The sequence below is a fragment of the Acomys minous genome (assembly GCF_964271855.1).
Source record: "Acomys minous genome assembly, chromosome: 9".
Classification (NCBI taxonomy): Eukaryota; Metazoa; Chordata; class Mammalia; order Rodentia; family Muridae; genus Acomys; species Acomys minous.
The window spans coordinates 23,035,589-23,061,217 of record NC_140490.1 but is presented as its reverse complement, the minus strand read 5'-3'; the positions used below and the strand labels follow the sequence as shown (position 1 = coordinate 23,061,217).

General features: G+C 44.3%; 1 long non-coding RNA gene across 2 annotated transcripts; it reads right to left on the bottom strand.

Annotated features, from left to right (window-relative positions):
* Positions 1-1,432: 1,432 nt before the first annotated feature.
* On the bottom strand, positions 1,433-24,520 carry LOC311604272. 2 transcript variants are annotated; one of them, XR_014781420.1, is made up of 8 exons: positions 24,382-24,520; positions 24,094-24,290; positions 22,435-22,509; positions 21,002-21,114; positions 17,844-18,945; positions 7,167-7,328; positions 4,322-4,442; positions 1,433-1,751 (listed from the first exon to the last, which is right to left on the bottom strand). It is a non-coding gene; the product is annotated as an uncharacterized lncRNA (long non-coding RNA). The 2 variants fall into 2 exon arrangements; XR_014781421.1 differs by lacking the exon at positions 21,002-21,114 and having other exon boundaries at positions 24,382-24,518.
* Positions 24,521-25,629: the final 1,109 nt, after the last annotated feature.

The following is a 25,629-nucleotide window of genomic DNA, read 5'->3' as shown; positions in this document are numbered from 1 at the left end:
TAGGACTTGCCGGGCTTGATGCCAAGTATTGCCTCTGCACAGCCAGAAGCCATGGGACCAGACTGTGTCCAGTGCCCACCAAAATGTCAGGCTTAGAAAGAAACCTTGGTCATCATGGTGGTACCGATGTCAGCCACTGGTGCGGTGTGGAGTATTGAAGAATGAGGTTACTGAACTGTTTTTCAGGATGCATTCCTGGTAGTGAGCATCTCTCTTTGTTGACATAGCAACCACACTTCACAGGGAAGACAGGACCTTAATCTGTGAATCATGCACCTGAAGGTAAGATTGAGTTCAGAAAATATCTGTTTGTTGTAGATGAGTTTCTGAGGCCTGGTCTTGATGTAGTGGAGAAAAGGACACATGAGGTGGCTCATGCAAGCAGCTCATACACACAGAGAAACTTTTCATTGTCTTGTTAATGGAGAGCAACTAGAAATCGAGGAACTACAGAGATGTGGAGAAAGAGGAATTCTCTGCTCATTTGTACTTGGCAGCAAGCTCCCATTCTGACCACCTGTGCCAGGGCTCTTATCAAACACCTGGGCATACTGAAGTCATCGACCAAATCTTCCTTGACAGGAAGCACTTCCTGTCACTTGCTTTCCAGAATCCTAATCATCTGATGATTCCCACATAGACAGAACAAGAAGCAGCTTGCTTTGAGGTGAGAACAATTTTGAATTTTAGGGTATCAACTGGGGCCTCTCTGTGTTTATGTTGCCCATCAGTGCAGTCAGGGCTATTGATGGGATAAGGGTTCTGTTGCATTCTAGAAATGAGATAGGGTAATTTCCTGTACTCAGTATTTATTTATTTATTTATTTATTTTTAGTTTCTTGAGGTTGAATCTTACTATATACTCCTGTCTGACATGGAACTCTATCTGTACTCATGGAGGCTCTAAAACCCACATATATCCACCCATGCCTTGGCCTCCTGAGTAGTGGAATTGCATATGCATGCTGCCCTGCTTGGCTACAGGTACTCTGTAGCATCAACCATAAGTTCCTCCAAGCATTTGATGTAGAATTGTACCAATTCTGTGCTTTTGTTCATTTTGGCAGGGACACAAAGTGAACTGAAGGCTCTTCCATCCAAGTAGGACCAGAAACAGGAAGCAAACCTCAAATCTAACCTTCAGACTGAAAGTCTATGTCCACATGTGAGTAGATGCCTGGAGGTGGGGATTCTGTCATGAATACTTCTGTGTAAAGAAGCCAGTGGGCTAGGGGATGTGTGCCCCAGCTCACACATCCTTAGAGATAAGGCACAGAGCTTGACTGTCTAACCCTGCTTGCTTTCACAAGATCACCTACCTGTACTCAAGGAACAAGTCACATGCCTGCAGCCTGACAACTCCGGAGAGTCAAGATTGGCTGGCCAGTCTGATTGAGTTCTCTCCAAATGAGCCACATGTCACAGATGAGGACTCAAGGTGAGTCACTGAGACAGGTGGTGCTTGTCTTGTGGTGCTGAAGCCACAGCTTTCTCTTCAAGGTCACCAGTGCCAGAGGCAGTGCACGACGCCATGAATTCCGGATTGGAGCTTCTGGTTCTACATATCCAATACCCAGATACAATCTGGTCAGCAGCTGATGTCCATGACTAGTCTTGCTTTCCTGGGCCTCACGGTGCTTTCTTTGCTTGTCAGAACCACTTTGGCATAAGCTTTAGGCCACTGAACTTTGATCATCCTCGCTGGATGCAGCCAACAGGTGGCAGTCATAAAAGAAGCCTAGAGAGAGGCACTGGAAAAAAATTGAGGAAAATACCAACAACTAGATGAAGGAAATAAATAAAATAGTCCAAGATCTGTAGATGAAAATGGAAACAGTGATAAAAGCACAGACAGAAGAAAAACAGGAACAAGAAACCTTAGATAAGAAAGTAAGCAACACAGAAGTAGGCTTCACTAATAGAATCCAAGAAATGGAACAAATCTCAAAACTAGAAGATTCAATTGTAGAACTCAAAGCAACCTCAAAGACAATGCTAAATCTGAAAAATTCCTGACACAAAATATCCAAAAAATCAAGGACACGACGAAAAGATGAAACCTGAGAATAATAGGCATCGAGGAAAGAGAAGAGACCCAATTCCAAGGCCCAGAAAATATCTTCAACAAAATCATAGAAGAAAATTTCCCCTATTTAAAGGAGATGCATATAAACATACAAGAGGCCTACAGAACACCACATAGAATAGACCAGAAAAGAAAATCTTCTTGACACATAATAATAAAAACACAAAATATACAGAACAAAGAAAAATATTAAAAGCAGCAAGAGAAAAAGGCAAAGTAACATACAATGGCAAACCTATCAGAATTATACCCGACTTCTCAGCAGAGACCACAAAATCCAGAAGGGCCTGGACAGAGGTCCTGCAAACCCTAAGAGACCACAGATGCCAGACCAGACTACTGTACCCAGAGAAACTATCAATAACCATTGACTGAGAAAACAAAATATTCCATGACAAAAACAAATTCAAACAGTACCCATCCACAAATCCGGCTTTATAGAAGTTACTAGGAGGAAAACTCCACCCCAAAGGGACAAGCCACCATCAAAACTACACAAGAAATAGATAACTACACCATCACAAAAACACAACCACACAAACTCTCTACGGTAACCATCATCAAAAATTAAGAGACTTAACAGTCACTTGTCTTTAATATCTCTCAACACCAATGGTCTCAAACTCTCCAATAAAAAGACGCAGACTAACTGAATGGATACATAAACATGATCCAACATTCTTCTGCATTCAAGAAACACATCTCACCACAAAGACAGACATTATCTCAAGGTAAAAGGCTGGAAAATATACCAAGCAAATGGTCACAAGAAGCAAGCTGGTATAGACATTTTAATATCTAATAAACTAGATTTTCAAATATAGACATTTTAATATCTAATAAACTAGATTTTCAAACAAAATTAATCAAAGGGGATGAGGAAGGACACTTCATACTCATCAAAGGTAAAATCAACCAAGAGGAGATCACAATTCTGAACATCTATGCTCCAAATACAAGGGCACTCACATTTGTAAAAGAACTATTTAAAAAGTTTAAACCACACATCGATCCCCACACATTAATAGTGGGAGACTTCAACACCTCATTTTCACTGAAGGATAGGTCATTGAAACAGAAACTAAGATGAGAAATAACATCATTAACCAATAGCATGAATCAAATGGATCTAACAGATATTTATAGACCTTTCCACCCAAACACAAAGGATTATACCTTCTTCTCATCACCCCATGGAACCTTCTCCAAAGTTGATCACATAGTAGGTAACAAAGCAAGCCTCAACAGATACAAGAGGATTGAAATAATACCTTGTATCCTATCAGATCACCATAGTCTAAGACTGGACTTCAACAACAAGAGAAATAACAAAGTCTACACACACATGGAAACTAAACAACTCTCTACTTAATGACACCTGGGTCAGGGAAGAAATAAAGAAATTAAGGACTTCCTGAAATTCAATGAAAATGAAGGAACAGCATACCCAAATTTGTGGGACACATTGAAAGCAGTGCTAACAGGAAAATTCACAGCACTAAGTGCCTTTATAAAGAAATTGGAACCATCCTACATAAGCAACCAAACAACACATCTGGAAGCCCTAGAGCAGAAACACCCAAAAGGAGTAGACATCTGGAAATAATCAAACTCAGGGCTGAAATCAATTAATTAGAAACAAAGAGAACAATTCAAAGAATCAACAAAACCAGGAGTTGGTTCTTTAAGAAAATCAACAAGATAGACAAAATGTTAGCCAAACTAATGAAAAGGCAGAGAGTCACTATCCAAATCAACAAAATCAGAAATGAAAAGGGAGACATAACAACAGACACTGAAGAAATACAAAGAATCATAAGATTCTACTTTAAAGGCATATATGCCACAAAATTTGAAAATCTAAGGGAAATGGACAATTTTCTTTATTGATTCAACTTGCCAAAACTGAATCAAGATCAGATAAACAAATTAAATAGTCCTATTTCTCCTATAGAAATAGAAGTAATCACTAATAGTTTCCCAACCAAAAAAAAAAAAAAAACCCCTAGGGCCAGATAGCTTCAGCGCAGAATTCTACCAGACCTTAAAAAGAGCTAATACCAATACTCTTCAAGCTTACTCCAAAAGATAGAAACAGATGGGACATTACCAAATTCATTCTATGAGACCACAGTCACATTGATATCTAAACCCCACAAAGACCCAACAAAAAAAGAGAATTTCAGAGCAATTTCTGTTATGAACATTGATGCAAAATACTCAAAAAATACTCACAAAATGAATACAAGAACATATCAAAGATATCATTCACCATGACCAGGTAGGCTTCATTCCAGGCATGCAGGGATGGTTTAATGTATAGAAATCCATCAGTGTACTCCACCATATAAACAAACTGAAAGAAAAAACACATAATCATCTCCTTAGATGCAGAAAAAGCATTTGACAAAATTCAACACCTATTCATGTTTAAAGTTTTGGAGAGATCAGGAATAAAAGGCACATATGTAAACATAATAACGGCTATATAAAGCAAGCCAATAGCCAACATCAAATTAAATGGAGAGATACTCAAGGAAATTTCTCTAAAATCGGGGACCAGACAAGGCTGCCCACTTTCTCCATATCACTTCAATATAGTTCTTGAAGTAATAGCCAGAGCAATAAGAAATCAAAAGGAGATCAAGGGGATCCAACTGGAAAAGGAGGAAGTCAAATTATCCCTATTTGCAGATGATATGATAACGTATATAAGTGACCCTCAAATATCCACCAGACAACTCCTATAGCTGATAAACACCTTCAGCAAATTGGCTGGATACAAAATTAACTCAAAAAAGTCAGCAGACTTCCTGTATACAAATGACAAAAACTCAGGAAGAAATTAGGAAAACTACACCCTTCACAATAGCCACAAGCAATATAAAATATCTAGGAGTAACTCTAATCAAGCAAGTGAAGGACTTGTTTGAAAAAAACTTTAAATCTCTGAAGAAAGAGATTGAAGACATCAGAAGATGGAGAGATCTCCCTTGTTCGTGAATCAGGAGAATTAACATAGTAAAAATGGCCATCTTGCCAAAAGCAATTTACATATTCAATGCAATCCCTACCAAAATACCTACAAAATATTTTTGAAAACATTGAAAGATCAATTCTCAACTTCATATGGAGAAATAAAAAAACCCAGAATAGCAAAAACAATCCTATACAATAAGAGATCCTCCAGAGGAACCTCCACATCCAATCTCAAGCTATACTATAGAGCAACAGTAATTAAAACAGCATGTTACTGGCACAGCAATAGGCTAGTTGATCAATGGAATCGAATCGAAGACCCAGAGATGAATCCACACACATATAGTCACTTGATTTTTGACAAAGAAGCCAAAACTATTTAAAGGAAAAAGGATAGCATATTCAACAAATGATGCTGGTCTAACTGGATGTCTTCATTTAAAAAATGCAATTGGACCCATATTTGTCACCATGCACAAAACTCAAATCCAAGTGGATCAAAGACCTCAACAGAGACACTAAGTCAGAAGAAAATATGGGGAAGGCCTGCAACACATTGGCACAGGAGATAACTTCCTGAACAGAACACCAACAGCCCAGGCCTTAAGGTCAACAATTAATAAATGGGACCTCATGAGGCTGAGAAGCTTCTGTAAGGGAAGAGACACTGTCAACAGAACAAAGCAACAACCTACAGACTGGGAAAAGATCTTCACCAACTCTCCTGACAAAGGTCTAATATCCAAAATATATGAAGAACTCAAGAAATTAATCACCACCAAACCAAATAACCTAATTGAGAAATGGGGCTCAGAACTAAACAGAGAATTCTCAACAGAGGAATATTGAATGGCTGAGAAACACTTAAAGAAATGCTCAAGGTCTTTAGTCATAAGAGAAATGCAAATCAAAAGGACTCTGAGATTCCATTTACACCCATCAGAATGGCTAAGATCAAAAACTCCAGCGACACCACATGCTGGCAAGGATGTGGAGAAAGAGAAACTTTTTCATTGCTGGTGGGAATGCAAACTTGTACAACCACTTTGGAAATCTATCTGGCGCTTTCTCAGAAAATGGGAATAGGGTTTCCTCAAGACACAGCTATTCCACTCCTTGAAATATACCCAGAAGATGCTCCACCACACAAGGACATATGCTCAACCATGTTCATAGTGGCTTTATTCATAATAGCCAGAACATGGAAACAGCCTGGGCCTACAAGAAAAGCGTGATGACATCTTCCTAGTTTATAGAGAAGGGATGCTCAATTCTGAGTTCCTATTGCTCTGAGGATGCCCAGAGTACATAATATTTCCAGGATGGAAGCTTATAAACACTCTAGGAGATTCCCATGTGCCACCAAGGTGAGCACAGTGGCCATGAGCTATTCTGCTCAAAGTGGAGTTCCCTGCCTCAGCACTGACAAACCTCCAATCTATGAGAAAGAAAATTCCTCAGGCACCATCACGTACTCTGAACTCTCCCAGAATCTGGAGGAAGTCTACAAAGTGTCCACAAAGTGGACAGCATGCATGAGCTTGCACATGTGAACACACACACACATACACACAAAAAAAAATTAGGATGCCCATGAAGCACAGGGAGGTTGCACTATCTCAGCTTATAAAGAACAAGACCAAAGAGAATCCATGTTGTCCCTGACAGGCCTTTCAGTCACATACTAAGAGATACCACTTGGACCAGACCCCCAAAAAAGTGCTTTCAAAAGGAACCAGACATCAAGCACCTACTGATCAGGTACTATGATACACCATAAACTCACAACACCAAGCATCACTCACAAGTTAACACCTGTCAAGGCCTCATAAAATGACGCATGGTGAGGGCTCACACACTACTGCCCCTATCCCTAGACTGTAATTCAAACCACAAGCCCTGCTTTTCAGTTGGAGGAGGCTGAACAGCTTGTGTCCCCTGACACCCCAACCCAGGTTCAAGTTCTCCCTTTTAGATGCACTCAGGAAAAGTACTTTGGGTATGAGGACACCGTGGTGGTGCAGGCTCCTGTGATGTGTGGAAACTGGGATTCACACACAGGGGTCAAGATAGTCAACAGAGAACTGGGCATAAGGACCACCTGTTGTTAAAATCATTGTCTGTATAATGGACCAGGATCCCATGCCGTTCATCCCTGTCACAGGTCATCCTGTGTAAGTGTATGGTCAGTTTCTCCAACTTCTTCCTCTGCTGCTCCTGCTCAGTGATGGTGGAGGGTTGGGATGATGCCTTCCCAGTAGACCTGTAGGGAGACAGACACACGTGAACTTGCAGAGTTGAATGGCACAAGGCCAGGAGAGACCATGCTGAGTCCCAAGAAGAAGCCTAAGGGAGGGGGATACCAGAGACCCATTGAAGCCCTGGAAGGCCATGGAAGTTTTCCTCAAGCTGGGGCCCATAAACCACACTTTATCCATAACCATCATGGCTATAATGGCCCTGGAGTCCCTCATTCTTCGCAGCACCAACCCCTGATCACATCTGTCCAAGAACAACGCATCAGAAAGTACACGCCCAGGAGAGTATCCCTCAGTGTTATTGGCATCAGATATCTGAAGAACTTACAGAATCTGCTGAGGATCAAAGGCATCAACATGCTACCCTGAGACAGACACCCCGTTAGTCTCTCTGTGCCTTCTTCACCCTCAGAATGAATTTAAGGAGCTCTCAGGACAGAAGCTGCAGCCATGTCAATCCTACCTCAATGCCAAATTAACCAGCTGAAATCTGTGACCTGGCTCTGCTGTTCTGGAAACAGAGACTTAGGATTGGCCCTTGGCTTCCCAGAGGCTTGCAGCTGCTGAGCCCCACTTCTGGAAGGCCTACTCCAAGCCCGACCTCTCCACCTCTCTGGAAGGCTCAACATCCCTGCCCAGAACTCACTGTGCCTTCCCAAGGACCATTTATTTCTTGTTAGGCACAAAGAACAAAGGCCAGATTCCTTCTGCCTGTCTCCGGCCTCTCCAAGCTCTCCATGCACTCTCCTATAGGCACTGACCAAATGCCCCCAAGGGTAGTTTGTGTTACCACAACTCTAGTGACATCACAGAGACCACCAAGGGCTCTCCAGGGTACAATAGAATGTCCAGAGAATGGATTGCTAGGGTCCACTCCAGCTGACCACACCTACCTGCTACCTAGCTCTTCTCAAAATCACCAGGAGCCACACTGTCCTTCCCACCAGCCTTTCCTGAGACACAAGGGGGAACCTCCAACTCCTTCCCCTTCCAAACTCAGAGGAACGGCTCCTACCCTCATTATGATCTCTAATCAACAAGGTGAAAATAAAGGTTGCTAGGAAGTTAGGTCAGGATAATAGGGAAGAAAGATTAGTTCCACTGAAGTGAAAAATCCTATCAGGGAGGATGCACAGGGCGGTTACAATGCTGTGGAACAAGTGGGGGAGGTAGGTTGTCCTATCAGAACAAAATGATTCCCATAGAGGATGATGAAAATTCCCCAACCAAGGACAATACAGGCGGTAAACCTTAAACCCCTACCCAGATCTAGCCAATGGACAGAACACTCTCCACAGTAGAGTGGAGAGTGGGATATTACTTTCTCACATACTCTGGTGCCTCACCTTTGACCATGTCCCCTGGAGGGGGAGGCCTGGTGGCACTCAGAGGAAGGACAGCAGGTTACCAAGAAGAGACTTGATACCCTATGAGCATATACAGGGGGAGGTAATCCCCCTCAGGAACAGTCAGGGGAAGGGAATAAGGGGAAAATGGAGGGAGGGAAGAATGAGAGGATACAAGGGAAGGGATAACCATTTAGATGTAACAAGAATAAATTAATAAAGGAGAAAGAAAAACTCGGGACAAAAAAAAATTCCCCAAGATCCAGCAGAATGCATTCCAGCCATGATCTTAGCAAATGTGATGTCAACTATTCACAGTGCAGGCTGGAGACACTAGCAACTGGGGCTCCCCAGAAGAGACCTCAGACACCCCAGGGCAAACACTCACAGGAAGATCATGGTCCATTCCTGCACAGGACTTTGGGGAAAGCTGATTGGACAGTGAGAGGCCAGGTGCTGTTAATGGAAAGGCCTTCTCAGTTGAAAACTGAACATGTCCAAGTCACGGGGAGCAGCTGTGCGGAGTTACTGCCCTGCTGCTTCACCCGGAGCTACACACACACAAAAAAACAAAAAACAAAAAAACAAAAAACAAAAAAAAAAACCAAAAAACAAAAAAAAAACTTCCTTGATCTGGGGCCTCCAGTGGTAATGTGCATGCCCTTAGCAAAGGTGACAGAGCCAGCTGTAAGTACAAAACAACTAGAGCATGTCAAAGTCAGGCAAAAGGCACAAGAGGAAAGATTATTAAGGTGTCTTCTTCTTAGAGATTTACCAGACCATCTCACCCCTTTAAACTTTTTTAACACATTTTTATTGAAAAATAAAAAATTCATATTACATCTCATTTGCTATCCCATCCCATGCATCCTCCCATTCCTCCCTCCCTCCCGCTTTCACCCCATTCCCCTTCCCTATGACTGTGACTGATGGGGACCTCCTCCCCCTGAATATGATGCTAGGGTATCAAGTCTCTTCTTGGTAGTCTGTTATCCTTCCTCCGAGTGCCATTGGGCCTCCCCAACAAGGGGACATAGCCAAATATGTCACCCCTTTAAACTTACTGACAGCCCTCGAAATGAGAAGCTGGCACTATTCTCATCCTGGATTGAAAATTCTCCAAAATTCTGGAGTGTGGATTCAGAAGTGTACTTGGTAGACTCCAGGACAAAGAGGGACAGATGTGTGCAGATCTGTGTCTTCCAAATGTTCCATCACACTGGCAAGACATGCTAGACAAGAACAGCTATCTCAGGAAAACCCAATTCTAGAGGTCAAGGAACAGCACATGCCCTACAAATGACTTTGTCTGAACCAACCTGGCACACTGAAGGGTGGTCAGCAAGTGAACTGACAGATGGGACTTTGCCAAAGCTGGTTCTGAAAACCCACACTCGAGTCTCCCCGTCTGTGCATGTTGACTCTCCCATCTCTCTATAGGGAGGTGGGTGCCTCACAATCAGCTGGTTCTTCTGCCTTCCTGCAGAAGCTCACCCAGAGGGCACAGCATACAACTTGCTTTCAGAGCCCTCAGCCATGTGCTTTCAGAAGCCAGGGTAAAATTGACACTGTCCACCAGTACTCAGGTAGTGTAGGATGCCCAAGTCACTTTCTGGATCCCTCAGACGAATGTTCATGGAGAAGCCATGCAGGGGCAGAACATGCTCACCAGATTAATGAAGCCATCCTCTCTGACAGGACAAGAAACCCCAGAGCTGGCAGGATGGGGCCTGCTCTTTAGGAGCTCAGAGAAACCGGATAGGCCTCCTGCTTCCCAGAAACTCTGGGAGTCCCCTACTGTTATGTCCATTTCCACCTCACCTCCTCCAGGATGCTCTCTCTTCCCTGCCCTGGACTCACTTGCACCTTCCCCAGGACCATTTATTTCTTACTGTTCTGCACCATGACTGAAGGCCAGATTCCTTCTGCTCTCTTTGGTTCCTCCATGTCCTCCATTCGCCCTCCCAAATAGCCTGCTCATCCTTGACCACATGTCTCAGGGTGAACCCTACAGGCACTGAATGAATTCCCCACAGGCAGTCGGGATCCCCACAACACTGGTGACATCACAGAAGGTGCTAGTGCTCTCCAGGATACAGGAGATTCCCAGTGAAGGAACGGCTGATGATGACCCTCAGAACTGCCCTGGCCAACCTGATCACTAGTTCTCCCCATATTGATCAGAAGCCAAGCTGCCCACTCAAGGAGTGAGCCCTGTGACACAGGGAGACCTTTAGCACTCCCCTCCTTCCAAAGCTAGAGAGTTTCTCTGTTTCAATAGAATATTTTAACTATTTTGCCCATGGGAGTTTGAAGGCTCACATTCCAAACAATGCTCAGGAATGGCTCTTCCCCTCCTTAAGATCCATACTCAACAAGATGAGAAATAGGGGAGGCTGAGAAATTAGTTCAGTATAATTTGGAGGAGACAAGACGATTCCTCTGAACTGAGCAAACACTTGGGAAAATCCTCAAACTGTTACTGTTTGGGGAGGAGTCAAAACCAAAGAGAAATCACATGTGTAGTAATGAAAACCTCCCCCAGAGCCTCGACAGAGCTCACTCCAGCCGTGAGGCTCTCAGTAAATCTATGATAAGCTGTTCAAAGTTCTGTCAGGAGACACCTGAGCACTGGGTCAGCACAGGTGGGCCCAAGACATCAAAAGCAAACACTCCCAGAAAGCATAGGATGACCCAAACCTGGAATCAAGCGGCTGATGACATAATAACAGGAAGTAACAGGTCAGCCTGGGCTTTGGAGAGATATCATGTGTTAAAAATACACACACACACACACACACACACACACACACACACACACACACACGCATACACACACACACACACACACATACAAACTCACACACATAAACATAAAACAAAACAATGCAGCACAAGTCATAGAGTAGAACATTTTGTACATCACTGCTAAGATGCTTCAACTGAAGACTAAAGACAATTTTTTTTGTGCCACACGTAACAATTGACATGCTCTTGAAATACACATCCATTAGGAGAACTCCAGGGCAGGTAAGAGCTGGGTAAAGGGAAAGACTCAGAGACTCAGGGTTCTTACATCACACAGGTCTTTTAAAGCCCCACATCAGGTTTATATATCCTGATATTCATTATAAAGAGAAGCCAGCCCATGGTCAGCTGGGAATGCGTGTTCTCCAGATCCTTGTGAACATTTTTCTCCACTGTTCCTTGAACCCTAAGCTTGATGTTGGGTGATCTGTGTCTTTTCAGGTGTTGAATCCAATAAAGTTGCATGTTAACTCTCTCTCTCTCTCTCTCTCTCTCTCTCTCTCTCTCTCTCTCTCTCTCTCTCTCTGTGTGTGTGTGTGTGTGTGTGTGTGTGTGTGTGTGTGTTTCAGAAAAACAAGCCCCGAGTAAGGAGAACAGGACCAGGCATGACTTGTGGCCCCTGGCCCACTCAGCCCAGAGAACCCCAGGTAACCAGCACAGAATTTTAAAATGTAGGGTCTTCTCTGTTCTGGTCATATCCTCTTCGGGGCTCAATTTAGCCACTTGGACTCCAGTGTGGTGCTGCCCTGAGATGGGTCTTTTGCAGGATCAAAGATGGCTCTGTAGTGATACGTGTCAAAATAAGGGCTGGACACGGTTATAGTAGGAAGAAAGAGTCCAGATAGGGGCTTCCGGCTGCCCTGCTGTGCCTCTGCAGTGGAGGAAGAGCCCTGAGAGGTGTGGCAGCAGCCACTGAGTCAGGACCCCTTCACATCTCTCACGCAGCTGGAGAGTCTTCAAGTAGACATGAGCATCAACCTACAGCCAAGAGAAACTGTGACCTGAAACCAGGCCAACCAAATCCACAGTGTGGCCCTGTGTCCCCTAAGCCATTCTGCTCAGGGCAGGAAATACAGTAGGTGGGGAGCGGGCGGGGGGTTGTGGGGAGGGGACAGGAGAGTGAGGCCTAGGCTGGCATCCATCACACATGCCCACCGCATACAGACATACATGGACATGCCACTCATACCTGCCCCATGCATGAAAGACTCAGAGGTAGATGCAAAGACAGTGTTGGCAGTTATAGGAACCAAAAATAATCTAATTAAGAAATAGGATTCAGAGCTAAACAGAGTTCTCAAAAGGGGAACATCGAATGGCTGAGAAATAAAGAAATGCTCAACATCCTAGCCATCAGAGAAATGCATATCAAAACGACTCTAAGATTCCATCTTACACCTATCAGAATGGCTAAGATCAAAAACTCAAGTCACAACACATGTTGGTGAGGATGTGGAAAAAGGAGAACACTCCTACATTGGTGGTGGGAGTGCAAGCTTGTACAACCACTTTGGAAATCAATCTGGCAGTTTCTCAGAAAATTGGCAATAGTGCTACCTCAAGACCCAAAAGATGCTCCACCATACAACTAGGACATTTGCTCAACAATGTTCATAGCAGCTTTGTTCATAATAGCCAGAATCTAGAAACAATCTAGATGTCCCTCAACCAAAGAATAGATAAAATAAACTGTGGTACATTTATACAATTGAATACTACTCAGCTATTAAAAACAAAGAAATCATGACATTTTCAGAGAAATGGATGCAACTAGAAATTATCAGGCTGAGTGAGATAACCCAGACCCAGAAAGACACGGATGGTATATACTCACTTATAAGTGGATATTAGCCCAACATAGATGTATTCTGAGAGTCTCCACCCAGTGGGAGACCAAGACAGATGCTGGGACTCCTTACTGGACTCCAGGTGAGAGAAGTATGGAAGAATGGGGGGATAGAATGACCCAGAGGGTCCAGGAGCCCCACAAGAAGACCATCAAGGCTGGTAGATATCAAAAGGGAGGTGGGGCTACACAAACTGCTGTACCAATCAAGGTCAATGCATGGAGTAAACCTAGACTCCCTGTTCAGATCTAGCCAATAGACAGTTCACTCTCCATGGTTGTGGGGAGAGTGAGGCCTGCCTTTGACATAAACTTTGGTGCCCCAATCTGATCTCTTCCCCTTGGAGAGGAGGCCTGGTGGCACTCAGAGGAAGGGGAAGCAGGGTATCCGGATGAGACCTGATATGCTGTGGTCATATGGTGGGGGAGGAAGTCCCCTCTGTCACAGGTCTAGGGGAGGGGAATATGGCAGGAGAGGGGGAAAAGGAGAGAATGGGAAGACAGAAGTGAGATGTAATCTGAATCAATTATAAAAAATAGCATAGAAACTTTTTAAAAATAGAGAACAGAAAAAGCTTAGACGTCTTTTTAAGTATTCATGACACTATTTTTAACTTTATAAACTATTTTGTTGAAGGCCAGCTTCAATACCACAGGGTAAACTGAGTCAGGGTATATAGTCACTGACTAATCACTCAGCAGATATTTTTCTTAATGCACAAAGCTTGGTTCTATGGGATAGAACTGTTTGTTCCCATTAAAGAAAAAAAAGCAAAGGGGAGAAAGAATTATGTACTCACACACATGCATGCACGCACATGCACACACACACACACACACACACACACACATACACATACAAACATGCACCCATATGAGCACACAACACATATGATGGAAGCAAGACAAGCTCCAACAACTTTAGTTTTTCTTCCACAGCTTATATATCCCAGAAAAATCTTTCAAGCAGCATAAAAATTACAAGGTAATTGCATTCTATTTTTCTTTTAGTGAATGATCATGAAAAAACAGTGTGTTCCCCAATACCTTTACATGAAAAACATTTTACATATTATAAGTGAAGAAAACAAATTGTTCCCAAGAACCCACGTACATTTATAACTAAGAAACCTGCTATAGATTAACAACATGTAAGCAAGCAAGGTGACATTTTCAGCCAGTTACTCTTTACTAGCAGGCTGCCATTTGTGGTTACAAAGAAAGAATAGTCACCTTAAAAAGTAATCTTGTAAAAATTATAATAGAATGAGAAATCTAAATTTTTATATTTAAAAAAGCAGTCGTTTATACTTTAAACCCTCAGGGTGCATGTTTACTCATTAACAGTTTTTATTAAATCATTTCAGGAAGCTAAAGACAAAAATGGGTACAAGAAACTAATCACCCTGATCACAAGCCCAGTCCAGCAAGAGAGTCAAGACAGCCAGTGGTAACTGAGCTACTGTTCCTGCTCCCTAACCTAAAACAGTCCCTAGCTCAACTATTAAGAGTGTACGCCTTGAACTTTAAATTGTTCAAGATTTTCTACTGATGAAAACATATTAACCTATCCTTACTAAACAATCTATTTTTGCAAATCCTTTCTAAAGGTCATGATCATTGCTCACAATGTACATCTCTGAGTTCTTTTCCAGGGGTGGTGGCTGAATCATTAGCCTGCTCCAGCAGCAATGCTTGAAAGATCAAGCACTATTATTGTAAGTGGCAATGATACTGCCCAGTGAGGGTGTGGAAGTCCCCTTAGAGTTTACATACAATTCATAAATTAAGAAAAATGTGAAGACTGCAAGGGCAGCAGGCATAGCGATACTCCACAACAGCACAGAGTCCTCAGGACATGTAGTCCTTGGGGCTCTGCCTCTCTGAGGCACACCCATGCTGTTTGTGCTCATCAGCAGGCCCCATTCCATGAGTCCTAAAGCTGCTTTGCTGTCCCTCCTGCATGGCCCTGGACACCTTTTGTTATAATTACTTTTTTTCTCTCAAATTAGGCAAGCTTCCATTTTTACTGTACTTCTAATTTTTTGTATACAAATTTATATGTGGAACAGAGGGTACAATCTAATTTGATGAGTTTGTAGAATGTATATAAAAAACATATATGCTCCTCATCCTTTTGAAGAGCAATCTGCAAAAGCATTGATAGTAATTTCTACAGGATTTTTAGGTGTAATTTTGGCTAATACCCATGAAGTATCTTCAAACATTCTTAAAGGTGGGCCCTTTGGATATTGATTATCTATAGATCCCAAGGAGCATGTTAATGCAATCTTCCAATTATCATCGTGGAAAAAATAACCTGCATTTTATTTACTGGCATAATGATTTCTGTAGCCTCTTTACCAGTAAGTTGTTTAAGAAGTGTCCTTCCCATCATTTTTAAGTCTATAACTTATTGGCAATAAGGAGATACAGGTAGTCCTGGAGAATTATAACATGCATACATTTCTATAGAACCATAACCTTTCAATATGTAAATTCAGTAGGAAATAAACACTCAGTCCTCCTGGTGGGAAATTCTAAGGGATTCCCAATCAATCAGAGAGAGCTCTCTGACTTTAAGGGGTGTGTGTGTGTGTGCTGAAGGACATCCCATGTGTCCCAGGAGAGGCTCCTAGAAAGGGCAGCTTCACTTCTGGTGAGTTGTGAGAGGAGCTAGCTAGCAGGGAAGTGATGGCAGTTCCCTGTGATGTCAGAGGTTCCTTTCCCTGGACATTTTATTGTATCCTAGAGAGCCCTGGTATCCTGTGTGGTGTCACCTATGTTGTAGCAACACCAACTGCCTTTGGGGCATTCATTCAGTGACATTATGGTTCATCTATGAACACGTTGGCAAGACTGAGCAGGCTAATTGGGATAGAGAATGAACAGTGAAAAGAGACCAAAGTAAGGCCGAAGAAAGCTGTCTTCCAGATTCCGTGTGAAACAGCAAGAAGTAAATGGTCAGGGAAGTGACTAGATGAGTCTGGTGACAATGTTCTGCCACGGTCTGGCTTCTCCACATATACCCTTGTGCTTAGAGTGACCTGTCGGGATATTCGAGCATCTCCAAGCAACCTGAGTAGTAAGTTGTGTACTATGCCAATTTTATCCTGGCTTCTAAAAGAACAGGCTTGTGCATGCTGCAGCCAAGCTGAATGCAGAATCTGCAGCTGTGAATAAGCTAGGAGGCTGTCTCCTTGGTTATCTGAACATATGCTAAGGGGGAAACCAGCTGGTGGAGACATTCGCTTCTCTTCAGAGAGACAGGAGAACTGACATCCACAGAGGGGGCGTTTCAATCCTTAGTCACAAGCAAACATGTTTTCCAAACATCTGTTTAGGACTCAGGGTGATCTGCCCATTCTCTGGGCCTTATCACTGTGTAGATTCACTTGTGTTCATGTACCAACATGGGCTCCATGGAACCACCATCTGCCCAACCCTTTTCACCAAGAAACAGGAGAGAAAGAAAGCAGAAAGGCTGACCACTCAGCTGAAGCTGATGACCAGTGAGAGAAATGAACCTTGGGATCATCACAGAAGGAGCCTTGGACAATAGCTATTCATTGATTCAAACTCCATGCTATCGGTCTTGGGACCACAATGCCATCCTTAGCTTATTCCCTGTAAGGTCTAGTGTTCTAGGCTGCTACACCTCCAGGGTGTCCCTTTGCCCAACATCAAGTCTCTAAATCCTTTCCTGAGAAAGAACCTGATACCTGGCCAGGAACGGGATGAGGACACAGACTATTCTGTGTAACCTAATGAAGACCTGAGCCTGCAGCCTGAGTCACAATCCTCACGGAATGGCGTAGTGATTGTGTGCTGAATGCTCCAAGTAGCAGCTGGAGGCTCCTGGTCCCACATCTGAGTTGGTGGCTGCAGGCATGGGACTGATTCCTGTTCCTCCAGGTCCTAAGATGATACAACTGCATGCATTTATTCAGTATCCCATAGCTTGCCCCCAACTCTCCATCCCTTCTTTTGGGTGTGTGTGCGCGTGTGGGGATGGGTGGGTGTGTGGGTGTGCACGTGCATACATTCACATGTGTGCATGCACATCTGCGTGACTTCCTCTAGACCCTAGATTTGTGTCTGTGGTCACGTATGATAAGTTGCCTGACTCACAGTTTCCAGGTGATGCCTGTGCTGAGGACTTGCAGCCCCACTCTAAGCAGAATACACTTTGCCAGTGTGCTCACGTTGCTCACACATAGGAATCCCCTGGAGGAGTTCATAAAGCTGTCATGATGTTGAGTCCCACGCTCAGAAATGTTCATTTTGTGATTTCAGCTTCCATGTAGTGAGAGAATCTGTTTTTAAAACAGAAGAAATATCATCACAGTTTCTGGTGGCCCAGACCTGTGGCATAGACTCAAGGGAACTTCTTAGCCAGCTAGCTCTCCAGGCCTCCTGAAAGACCTCATGCAGCCCCAGATACCTTGTTCAGAAGATCAATCCTCCATTGGCCTTTGGGCATGTTAGGAACTTTCATTAGCACCGGAATTTCCTAGTACCTGGAAGCCAAGATGTGGCATCCAATGGACTGAAGTACCCTATTGAATTTCATATGATCCTTGAGGCGTGTGTTTATGGAGTTCTTTGCTTCTAGCTCCAGGCCAGATGCTGAATATGAGAAGCTGAAGATGAAGCATAAAGGGGGTCATGTAAGACCTGCAGTATTTGAAGAGTGAGAACAGTGACATGTCAGAGAGGTTCAGTGAGCTGGCCAAGGAGACAGGCTTCTACTGGTAGTCTGTCTTGACAAGGACACCAACAGTTGTGGAATCGCACCTCTTCCTTTCTTTGTCTCTGGAATGGAGAGTCCACAGCTCTGCTTTTAGGCTTTCTAAGTCTTGAATTCGTGTCTCTTATACTCACTTTACTAAATGTGAAAGAGACTGTTAGCCCTCCCAGCAATCATATTGTAATATTCGGTAACCTCTACATCAATGGTTCTCAGCCTGAGACTCTCAATACAGTTCCTCATGTTTTGGTGACCTTCAACCATGAGATTATTTTTGTTGGTACTTCATATCTATTATTTGGTTACTGTTATGAATTATAATATAGATATCTAATTTGCAGGGTATCTGATATGTCACCCCTTTGAAAGCATTCTTCCATCACCATAGGGGTCATGACCCACAGGTGGAGACTCATGGCTCTAGATAGAAGAGTAATTTTTTATATGGACTGGGCATTAGGTGAGGGCTCAGGCACGTGCTGATTTCTATGAGACCTGCACAATCTTTGGGGTTCCTGTCCTCCCTCAGAGGAAAGCAGCTCAATACTTGCGAATGTTTCCCCATTACATGAACAGATAAAGACAGGTGAGGGACTCCCTCATTCTTAGAAGTCCACAGATTCCTTTTGTCCTTGGGGTTTTCAGAAGTAGTTTGATGCTTTCTGGAAATAGCTGTTCTCTTGTTCTGCCCTTCAGAGTGCATCTCTACACGGCTGTTCTGCTCTTGCCAAGGAGATCTTCCTGAGATCCTGGGACATGGTGGGGTTGGTGGGGCATGGAGACAGGGTTGGCAGGAGGAGGCTGGCAAGGACTTACTAAGCAGAGGGTATCTCAACAGTCTACACAGCAGGCTCCTGATCGAGTAGACGCAGCTGAAAAAGAAGGTACTGACTTAAACAAAAGCTCAAATGTCATTAGTCATCAGGGAAATGCAAGTCAAAAAGACTCTGAAATTCTATCTTAAACCTGTTATCATGACTAAGATCAAAAGCTCAAGTGACAGCACATGCTGGTGAGGATATGGAGCAAATGGAACAAGGACATTTGTTCAACTATGTTCATTGTAGCATTATTTGTAATAGTCGGAAACTGGAAACAACCTAGATGCCCTCAACTGAAGAATGGATAAAGAAAATTTGGTATATTTACACAATGTAATACCATTCAGCTACTAAAAACAAGGAAATAATGAAATTTGCAGGCAAATGAATGGAACTAGAAAAGATCATCCAGAGAGAGGTAACCCAGACCCAGAAAGACACACTTGGCAGGAGCCTAGCATAACTGAATTCTGAGAGGCTTCGTCCAGCAGCAGATGGAGACAGATGCAGAGAACCAAGGCCAAGCATTGATCCAAGCTCAAGGAATGCTGGAGAAGAGGAAAGACAAAGGAAGACGGGAGTGGCAATGGACACCACAAGAAGACCTACAGAGTAATCTAACCTGTGCCCATGGGGGCTCACAGACTCTGACCCACCAACCAAAGACCATGCATGGACTGAACCTAGACTCCCCTACATATATGTAGCAGATGTGTCGACATGTCAGTCCCCCAACAATAGGGGTAGGGGTTGTCTTTGACTCTGTTACCTGCCACTGGTGTACTTTCCCCTATTTGGGCTGTTTTGTTATTTCCAGGTAGGAGAGGACATGCTTGGTCCTTCTGTGTCTTGAGATGCCAGGGTGAAGTGATACCACGTGGAGGTTCCCTCTGTCTCTGGGGAGAAGGTGGCCAATGAGTGAGGGGGCTGGGATCAGGATGGAAGTGATTAAATAAATAAGATGCAGTAACCCTTGAAGGACATGAAGCTGCCCTAGAAGGACCAAGAGGAAGAGACCAGCAAACTCCAGACCCCACACCAGCAGGCCGGGACAGGCAGATCGGCCAGGACTAGGTCCAGCACCTTTTGCTCGTGTAACCTCAGCCTGTCTGTCCATCCACCCACCTGTGCCCAGCTCATCATCTTTCTCGTCCACCCACCCATTTAGCCTCCCACTTCGTGAACTCCAACTGCTCCTTCCTGTGTCCATGCGTCAGAATGTCTGGGGTCTGAGCCTATTGAGAGGAAGTGGGTTATTGGCAAGCAAACCTCCCTGCTTTGCTCCAAGTTACAATCCAATGTGGGAGAGAGGAGTCAATCACACATCACACACATACATGCTACTATGCACAGACTGACTGGTGAGTTCCAGGTCCTAAGGCTCATTAGCTTTGCAGGGTTCATATGAAATCACAGTGGGGAGAAAAGGCTTGCAAGGAGGAGAGCCCATGCAAATGCCATGTGAGTGCTTCTATTTGTCAAGTTGGGTAGCATGTGGCCTTTCTTCCTCCTGTTCCCTGCGTCTCAGTGTAGTCTCTTCACCACGCCCTTCTCTCTCTCTCTCTCTCTCTCTCTCTCTCTCTCTCTCTCTCTCTCTCTCTCTCTCTCTCTCTCTCTCTCTCTCTCTCTCTCTCCCTCCCACTCTCTCCCCCTATTCAGCAGAGATATGTGCAGGAGCAATGAACACACATGTGTATGGTAGATCGAGAAGACCATGGGATTTCTTTCTTGTCAGTCTCTACCTTGAAAAAGGCTTTCTTACTTACCCCAAAACTTGCTGTTTTGTTTGGCTAGCCTGGCTGACTATCAAGCTCTTGGGATCCTGTGTGTGTGTGTGTGTGTGTGTGTGTGTGTGTGTGTGTGTGTGTGTGTTCGCACTTGTGTGAGAGTGTGTTCACGCCCGTGTGAGACCTTCCACTAAGAACACCATCTTCTAATGAACAGGAGCAGGACAGACTGGAGGAAAGGCTGCAGGAAGAACCGCTGAAGCAGAGGGAGCTGATCATCCAGCAAGACAACATGGCAGTAAAGCTGCAGCACTGTCCCCCAGATGAGGCAGGAGTCCAGGATGGGAGATGGGCAATGGAACCAAGTAAGTCCTCTGTACCTGGGATCTCTGTCTTTGCGGCGGCTGTTTCTGCTGACTGTCAAGGCTCCCAGCCACTGCCAGGGTAAGACACCTCAGAATATTGTGCTGGTCCAGTCAACAAGAACTTCTCCCTAGGAAAAAGTATGCTTGAGGTCCAGTGAGGAATTCTGTCCCTCTTCCTCCATTTGGAACTCCCTGGTATGTTCTGAGCTTTCCTTGAATTCTGCCTCCCAAATGATGAGCTATAAAGGTAGACCTACCATGCCTGGCTGAAACTTCAGTTGTGTTCAGACATATCCTTTGTAGGGATGGAATTCCCACCCTTGGACCCTGTTAAACGTAACTCTGGCTGTCTTCACTGCTCCTCCATTTCCCATGTAGAGTGTTCTCTGGATACAATAGGTTTAGCGGTTGTCAAGATGAACCCAGGCCAACGTCTCTGCTGCAGCACTGGTCAGGACCTTCACCCAGTGTTACGTAGGGGACTCCTCCAGAAAACTAGGATGTAGATTCCCAGCCATAGTCCTAAGGAAAGCACAGCTGGTTTTGCTTAATGCCAGAGCCCATACAGGGCCAATGTTCTCAGGCACACGCTGTTCCAGCAGGACAGGCTTTACATTGAATATTGTGCAAGGTACCTTCTGAGCAGGACTGTCCTTGCCACATGACTTTGTTCAGGTGCCTAGCTTGCAAGTTTCTATTATGTGTATGCATAAAATGAAACTATCAATTAGTAACTGACAATGAATAAAATGCATATCTCTCCTGGGCTGTTGACTGCTATATTAATAGTCTATTTTTTTTCAAAATCATATCTCTAGACTGTAGGAGAAAGCCATGCTCTTTCGAAGAGAACATACAGTTCTCAGATAAACTTCTGATGCTTGTTGCAAAACACTGCAAAAAAAAAAATCAAGGCCCAGCTACACTGTGAGCCTTATTCCTTGGATATACAAACAATGACTTCTGTCAAAAGATCAGTTAGGCTGTCCAGCACAGCTGAATTGTTTGAGGTCACAGTTTGAGATGTGACACAGGAGGACATCAACAGGCCTGGGCTCACTCTGCCTTCCACCTCTAGGTCAGAAAAGCTCCAGTGTGAGCTGGAAGAATACACAGTCCAGGACAGGAGCAGACTGAGCTGCAGCAGCAGAGACACTAAGTATGCCATGCACGTGAGCCACCATTGCATCCCATACCAGCAGCCGTGGCAATCCCGTGGTGGACTTTCGTCCTTGACTTTGGTTTCCTATGTGTGAGAAGACCCTGATTCTAGCCACTGACCCAGCAAGGCTGCTGCTGCTGGACATGATTGCCTTTCCTTCTCCAACAGCACTGAGAGGACTGAGGAGGCAAAGGAAGCCACAGACAGCTGGAAGCCCTGCATTCTCCACTCTAGGATCAAGACCTCCTCATTCATATGAAGACATGTCCTTGTAGCTGTGACTCACCAGTGAGGCAAATACCATCCTTGCTGCAGGTGGTCCATTCGCGGTGTGATCCATGTGTCTGTTGGCTCTCCACTTCTGGAGTAAAGAAAGCATCAGAAAGAAGCTTCAGATACAAAAATAGAAAGAAGGAACCCCACCCCATGTTACTCAGAACCATGACATCCACCAGCAAGTGGCCCCAGTGAGCTGCACAGCATCGTGGAGGGAGGGCATGTTTCTGCTCATAGTTACTCTGTCAGTTTAGTGCTGGGACATTTTGTAAACCCACTGCGTCCTCAGCCGTTCACATGTGGTGGGAAATCTGTCATGGGAGACTGTGTTGCTGTCACATTGCTGTCCAGACAGACCACATCAAAACCATCCTATTGTCAAGACAATCCAATGCTGAAGCTACTCCATGCCACACCCATGTGATGCTGCAGTTAGTGCTCTACAGGGATGGCAACAGTCCCTTTCCAGTCATATTAATCATTTGTTCTTTGATAAGGAAACTGACTGAGGAGTCTCTAGTTTCACAGTCTGGATTAAAGTGAGTGGTCCTGAGAAAGGATTCTGAAAGGATATCAGCGTTAGCATTGATGTCTTTGGACAACAGATGCTTCCCCTTGTGCTTTTTTTGGTCTCAAATAAGCACAGCGACATGTGTTGGCACCTCTACAGTTGCCTTGAAAAGGTTATTGCAATCCTTTCTGCCTTTCTGCCATGTGCCCAAGGCAGGCCACGGGGTGTAGGTCAGTGCCACTAAATTGTACCAAGAGCATGGTGCTTAGCTTAATTTTGGTTTGGTTGTCTGGTTTGGGGTTGGTCATAAGCATCTTTGACAAATCCTGGAGGGGATTTCATGGGGTTCTGGTTCACTGGAGACTTACTGGTAAGTTGAACAGTGTGCAGAGCAGGTTTATTACTCTTGTGGGCCTGGCTGCAGCATCTAGGCCAAGCACCAGGAATCTGGATTTCAGCAAGACCCTATAGTACAGTTGTTCTCACCTTACTAATGCTGTGATACCTTTATACACTTCCTCATGTTGTGGTGAAACCAGGTCATAAAATTATTTCCATTGCCACTTGATAACTACAATTTGCCTGCTGTTATGAATGGAAAGGAAATATCTGATATGTAGATGTTTTTTGTTGGCCCCTGTAAAGGAGTCTTTGACCCACACAGGGGTCGGGACCCACAGGTTGAGAACTAATGCTCTAGTGTCCCATGCATAGTGTAGGGATAATATGCCATCTATCAAAATGAACTCGGAATGGAAATTAATCATCCCACTCTGGAGAACCCAGTACTGTCAGGTTGCATATTCCTTTGGAAACATTCTTGCAAGGAACAGTGATAAGTGTAAGAACTGAACTTTGGATTTGTAGATTTTGTGATTCAAAGAAGAGTGTGTGTGTGTGTGTGTGTGTGTGTGTGTGTGTGTGTGTGTGTGTGTGTTTCAGTTTGGCTTGTTTTGTTGTTGTTGTTGTTGTGTTGTTGTTTTGTTTTATTTTGTTGTTTTTGGTTTTTGGGTGTTTTTGTTCTGTTTTGTTTTGGTCATTCTGGCAGATGGGCCTTGAAGATGCTAACAAGGGCTCATCAGAGTTGGAATTTTAATTCTCTGCTACACATGACTCACTTTCCCCCATTTTGTTAGAGGACAAGGTAATAGTACATACATCAGAGTTGGCTCTGAGGGCTGAGAGTCAGGATGGAAAGCCGTTGAGACTGAATGCTTGGGGCTCCACACTGAGATCTGAGGACCCTCTGCTCATGTCGGCTGGTGAAGAGGACGGCAGTCTTGGCTGGAAACCATTTCAGAGAGGGAGCCCCTGAATAAAGGAGGCTCTGAGAGGTCAGCTACAGCTCACAAGCCCTGAAAACAGAGGGGGAAATGACACAGGAGTATAGATCTCTTTTCCCAAGCACCTGCTGGCATTTTCTTGTTGTGAAGCTTCCGTACTCACTCATTTCTCTGTGTGTTGACTGCTCTGAACCCTATGGCTTCTCATCTTGGGGCTTAACTGAAATATCCAGAATTACCCATAAAACTCTTGGGCTTGGTTTTCTGACCAATCAGCCAAGAGGAAAGGCGGGACCAAGTCTGGTTGCTTAGAGACCTCTGGAGAAGGTCACCTGCAATGAAAAAGCACATTTCCTGCTGGGATGCCAGGCTCCATAGTGAAATGAAAAGGGAAAGAATCAGACCCCCAGTGTGCTCAGAGTAAGAGGAAGTGGGTTATAAGGCAGCTGAACTGCTGTTAGAAGGGACCAAGAAGTGGGGAAGTATCAGGTGGCTCCTTCAGCAATCAAAGGCATCTTTCTCCTACAATATCTTTGCTCAGCGTTATCATCCTGCTTTTGAAGAAAAGACACCTAGGTGAGCTATAATGCCTAGATGCGTATGCAGAGGCTCAGACCTGGCCTGCGTTGTGAACAGGGCACTATGGTGGTTTAATTAAGAATGGCCCCGATAGACTCACACATCTGCACTCTTAGTTATCAGGGAGTGGCAGTATCTGAGAGGGATGAGGAGCTGTGGCCTCGTAGGAGGAAGTGCGTCGCTGGAGCACAGGGATCTGGGTGACGTCAGTGCTCTACCTGTATGTAGCTGGTGACACCTTCTCTCTTAGCTCACTGGTGGAGGGACTGCTGCCTGGAACAAGGGACACTCTTGAGCTCCCAGGTTTCAGGATCCAGTGGTGGGAGAGGAGTTCAGCCAGTCGCCAATCAATTTGAAGAAACATCCCCCCAACTGTTCCCCTATTGCCCTAAATCAAGGGCTTTGTGAGAATTTCAAAATAAACTCTGGGCACCGTGGAAACCCCTTCCTTCAAAGTAAGACATCCCCGACTCAAGACCTCTATGGAATCAGTCAGTCCCCATTCCTAGAGTATCTCACAAAGAAAATCCTTTAATAAAATCCCCCAACCTGCCTGACAGTTACTCGTATCCTGCTCACCTGTGTCAGAGCTCCAGAGTCAAAGGCAGTTGCATGTTTGCAGGAACTGGGGTGTGCATAAAGAGCCTTTGCTGTGGGCTGATGGAATATTTGGCAAGAAAAGTGCTCACCCCCTAGGAGTCACACCCAGCTGTAGGAAATCACAGAGTTACCTTGCTTCCCCTAATGACTTTACATTTAATCAGGCTTCAAGACCAAGAACATCCACCTTCTCCAACAGCCGTCTGTGCACAGCTACTTCCCTGGGACTGAA